Below are 6,073 nucleotides of genomic sequence, written 5' to 3'. Positions count from 1 at the left end.
ATTGGCTAATCCCTTGTTTTGGGCAAACTGCAAGCAGCAACACTTGCTGCCCTTCCCCAACTTTTTATCAACTCTGATGATGACAAAATTTTGGACATTTGAACACTTCATACGCCAAAAACTATACTATCCTAATATGCAATTAATGAAAAAATGTGATTCAACACAAGCATGCAGTTAATAACCTGTCATCGCACGGGGAACCTGGCTCTAATACTAATGTCGGGAAACCACAAAAAGCATCACATGTGTAGTAGAAAATAAAAATAAATATCATTCCCGAAATAAATCTTATCGGATTGTCGTGTGATGATCGGGATTGTAAAACTCGAAATAATAAAACTGCATAAGTGGTTGAGACGTTTGCTAGTTATAGTGCTAGTCATAGGTGCCCTGTAAACCAATCATGTGAGTGATGACACGTGTGACATAACACTTATTCTTTTTGCTTATTATTACTATTGTATTTTTTCACTTTATATTACTTGTTGCATATATATATATTATGATGTCCATAGATCCAATAATTCAAAGACTTATTGGATATCCAATAAGATAAAGGCTCCAATGGATATCTTATATCTGAACCTCAACTCGACGTAACAACTACCATATGTGTATAACTCTCTAAGTTCAATATTGAGCTAGCCATGAGTTATATATATCTGAACTCCTTTTGGCTCAGTGAATTATTATCTCCAAAATAATTCACTCGACTCATCGACTACGGATGTACTAAGCCACTACATCGTGGTCCCTAGATGATACAGGATAATCTAATCCTTTGGACCTATCTATCCTTAGTTACCGTATGTTTATAGTCCCTTATCCATCTAATATTTCAAAGACCATATATCGAGCATGGTGCTATAAGGCCCTTACAATTTCTGCTTGAGTCTCGCTCTAATCGGATTCTCCCGGAGAACTCTTTCTCTCTCAATCCGAATGACCCTAGCTAGGGCTTTGTCTGAGCAAGAACATATGAGATATTCCTCTCATGACATCGAGAGTGGATGATCCTCTATCAATACTCAATAGTTCTTGTAAGGTTGGCTGTCACTCTCGATGACCGGTTGTTTTAGATATGGATCTTTCAGACCTATAAATCTAGTATCGAAGAGTGGAGTACTCATACAGGACATCATTGATGTCTCAAGTATAAGGACCAGAAACACTACTAGGACGATGGAATCATTGTCTGACAATAAGACATCATCAACCATCTAACATTCTATAAGCGGATCAATTAGTAAACTCATTCTCCAATGAGCACTTACACTGTATCCCTAGTTTCCCCATACGAGCAGCTATGAGACCAACTACCTCCATTATATGGATGGATATATAGTACAATAGTCTATCCAGTTATCTCGATATTCCTCTCGAGTAACCTATAACCAGGATTATTTAGGGTCTATGTTTAAAGACTAATTAATCTCATTATCGTGATCTCATCACGATCTAATTCCCACTACACAAATCCATGGACATCACAATATATATATATATATATATACGTACAACATACAAGATAAAATGATAAAATATCAAATAATATAATAAAAAAATAGTGCATATCACGTCACAGGTGTCATCACTCATATGATATATATATATATATATATATATATATATATATATATACACGTACAACATACAAGATAAAATGATAAAATATCAAATAATATAATAAAAAAATAGTGCATATCATGTCACAGGTGTCATCACTCATGTGATTGGCTTATAGGGTACTTATGACTAGCATCACTCTTATTAGATTCTCCCGGAGAATTTCTTCTCTCTCAAGCCGAGTCTTACTCTTATCGGATTCTCTCAATCTGATTGACCCTAGCTAAGGATTTGCCTGAGTGAGAATACATAAGATATTCCTCTCGTGATATTGAGAGTGAATAATCCTCTATTGACACCCAATTACCTTCATAAGGTTAGTTGTCATTTCCAATAACCATTTGTACAAGATATAGAACATCCATACCTATAAGTCTAATATTAAAGAATAAAGTACTAAAATAAGGCATCCTTGGTATCTCAAGTCTAAGGATCAGATATACAATTAAGACCACATAATCGCTGTTTGACGAAGAAGTATCATTAACCATCCAATATTTCGTAAATGGATTATTCAGTGAACTCATTCTCCAATAAGCATCTACACTATATTTTTAGTGTCCCCATACAAGTAGATATGAGCTGGCTACCTCCATCATATGGACGGGTATATAGTATACTGGTTTGTCCGGTTATCTTGATTTTTTTTTCATGTAACCTATGACCAAGAATATTTAGGATATGTGTTTAAAGACGAATTTGTCTCATTATCATGATCTCATCATGATCCAATTCCTATTGCTCAGATTCAAGGATATCATAATATATATTCATCATATAACATAAAGTGAAAAAATATCATTATTAATATTAACCAAAAAATATTGTATAATATATCACATGTGTCATCACTCATGTGTTTGACTTGTAGGACACTTGTAATTAGCATAATGGGGGTGGCGACCCTACATGGTTCTAGTTTCTTGACGAGGGACCAAGGACCCACAACAAATATCAGCATCATAACTAAAGAAGAGGGTACAAAAAGGAGATTTAACTTTCTTGGCCACCGTAAAGCTACAGCCACTTGATGGGGAGGTTATTCATGAACCTACTGCAATGACAAACATTTTAAAGGAGTTCACAGATGTCATGCTGCTCAAGTTAGGAGTGAAGCCTCCAACGAGACCACCATACCATATGGCCCCTCCAGAGTTGGTAGAGCTTAAGAAGCAGTTAGATGAACTGCTGCTCTCATCCATAGTTCTAAAGTATCATTCAGAGCTCTAGTCCTCTTCCAAAAGAAACAAAATGGGAACCTCTGATTATGCATCAATTATCGGGCCCTAAATAAGGTGATAGTAAAGAACAAGTATCATATCCTACTCTTTACGGACTTGTTTGACTAACTAGGCAAAGCAAAGTATTATTCTAAACTCGACCCTAGGTCGGGTTACTAGCAGGTGCGCATCGCTGAAGCGATGAAGTGAAGACTACTTGTATGACTAGGTATGAAGCATTCGAGTTCTTGGTGATGCCTTTTGGCTTAATCAATGCTCTAGCCATATTTTGCACTCTCATTAACCAACTATTCAATGAGTATTTGAATAAGTTTATGATCATCTACTTAAACGATATCATCATTTACAACCGAATGCTCAAGGATCATGTCGAGCACCTTCGAACAATTTTCAAGGTTCTCAAGGAGAATACTCTATTCATAAAAAGAGAGAAGTGCTACTTTACTTAGATAGAGATTTTATTCTTGGGGTACCGAATCAGTGACAGTTCTATTCGGATGGATAAATCAAAGGTGCAAGTTGTAGTGGAATGGTGAACACTGAAAAAGGTGCTAGAGCTGAGATCCTTCCTTAGTTTCGTCAATTATTATTGGCACTTCATAGCTGGGTATTCGAAGCATGCAGCTCCACCAACAGAGTTGCTGAAGAAAGAGTAGCCTTGGCAATGGTTCAACAAATGCGAAGTGGCATTCCAAGACCTAAAGGCTGCTCTATTCAAGAATTAGTACTTGAATATCATTATTAATATTAACCAAAAAAGATTGTATAATATATCACATGTGTCATCACTCATGTGTTTGACTTGTAGGACACTTGTAATTAGCATAATGGGGGGTGGCGACCCTACATGGTTCTAGTTTCTTGACGAGGGACCAAGGACCCACAACAAATATCAGCATCATAACTAAAGAAGAGGGTACAAAAAGGAGATTTAACTTTCTTGGCCACCGTAAAGCTACAGCCACTTGATGGGGAGGTTATTCATGAACCTACTGCAATGACAAACATTTTGAAGGAGTTCACAGATGTCATGCTGCTCAAGTTAGGAGTGAAGCCTCCAACGAGACCACCATACCATATGGCCCCTCCAGAGTTGGTAGAGCTTAAGAAGCAGTTAGATGAACTGCTGCTCTCATCCATTGTTCTAAAGTATCATTCAGAGCTCTAGTCCTCTTCCAAAAGAAACAAAATGGGAACCTCCGATTATGCATCAATTATCGGGCCCTAAATAAGGTGATAGTAAAGAACAAGTATCATATCCTACTCTTTACGGACTTGTTTGACTAACTAGGCAAAGCAAAATATTATTCTAAACTCGACCCTAGGTCGGGTTACTAGCAGGTGCGCATCGCTGAAGCGACGAAGTGAAGACTACTTGTGTGACTAGGTATGAAGCATTCGAGTTCTTGGTGATGCCTTTTGGCTTAATCAATGCTCTAGCCATATTTTGCACTCTCATTAACCAACTATTCAATGAGTATTTGAATAAGTTTATGATCGTCTACTTAAACGATATCATCATTTACAACCGAATGCTCAAGGAGCATGTCGAGCACCTTCGAACAATTTTCAAGGTTCTCAAAGAGAATACTCTATTCATAAAAAGAGAGAAGTGCTACTTGACTTAGATGGAGATTTTATTCTTGGGGTACCGAATCAGTGACAGTTCTATTCGGATGGATAAATCAAAGGTGCAAGTTGTAGTGGAATGGTGAACACTGAAAAAGGTGCTAGAGCTGAGATCCTTCCTTAGTTTCGTCAATTATTATTGGCACTTCATAGCTGGGTATTCGAAGCATGCAGCTCCACCAACAGAGTTGCTGAAGAAAGAGTAGCCTTGGCAATGGTTCAACAAATGCGAAGTGGCATTCCAAGACCTAAAGGCTGCTCTATTCAAGAATTAGTACTTGAATATCATTATTAATATTAACCAAAAAAGATTGTATAATATATCAATGTGTCATCACTCATGTGTTTGACTTGTAGGACACTTGTAATTAGCATAATGGGGGGTGGCGACCCTATATGGTTCTAGTTTCTTGACGAGGGACCAAGGACCCACAACAAATATCAGCATCATAACTAAAGAAGAGGGTACAAAAAGGAGATTTAACTTTCTTGGCCACCGTAAAGCTACAGCCACTTGATGGGGAGGTTATTCATGAACCTACTGCAATGACAAACATTTTGAAGGAGTTCACAGATGTCATGCTGCTCAAGTTAGGAGTGAAGCCTCCAACGAGACCACCATACCATATGGCCCCTCCAGAGTTGGTAGAGCTTAAGAAGCAGTTAGATGAACTGCTGCTCTCATCCATAGTTCTAAAGTATCATTCAGAGCTCTAGCCCTCTTCCAAAAGAAACAAAATGGGAACCTCCGATTATGCATCAATTATCGGGCCCTAAATAAGGTGATAGTAAAGAACAAGTATCATATCCTACTCTTTACGGACTTGTTTGACTAACTAGGCAAAGCAAAGTATTATTCTAAACTCGACCCTAGGTCGGGTTACTAGCAGGTGCGCATCGCTGAAGCGACGAAGTGAAGACTACTTGTGTGACTAGGTATGAAGCATTCGAGTTCTTGGTGATGCCTTTTGGCTTAATCAATGCTCTAGCCATATTTTGCACTCTCATTAACCAACTATTCAATGAGTATTTGAATAAGTTTATGATCGTCTACTTAAACGATATCATCATTTACAACCGAATGCTCAAGGAGCATGTCGAGCACCTTCGAACAATTTTCAAGGTTCTCAAGGAGAATACTCTATTCATAAAAAGAGAGAAGTGCTACTTTACTTAGATGGAGATTTTATTCTTAGGGTACCGAATCAGTGACAGTTCTATTCGGATGGATAAATCAAAGGTGCAAGTTGTAGTGGAATGGTGAACACTGAAAAAGGTGCTAGAGCTGAGATCCTTCCTTAGTTTCGTCAATTTTTATTGGCACTTCATAGCTGGGTATTCGAAGCATGCAGCCCCACTAACAGAGTTGCTGAAGAAAGAGTAGCCTTGGCAATGGTTCAACAAATGCGAAGTGGCATTCCAAGACCTAAAGGCTGCTCTATTCAAGAATTAGTACTTGAATATCATTATTAATATTAACCAAAAAAGATTGTATAATATATCACATGTGTCATCACTCATGTGTTTGACTTGTAGGACACTTGTAATTAGCATAATGGGGGGTGGCGACCCTA

Source organism: Musa acuminata, chromosome BXJ2-4, assembly GCF_036884655.1.
Source record: "Musa acuminata AAA Group cultivar baxijiao chromosome BXJ2-4, Cavendish_Baxijiao_AAA, whole genome shotgun sequence".
Lineage (NCBI taxonomy): Eukaryota > Viridiplantae > Streptophyta > Magnoliopsida > Zingiberales > Musaceae > Musa > Musa acuminata.
This window is presented reverse-complemented; position numbering follows the sequence as displayed.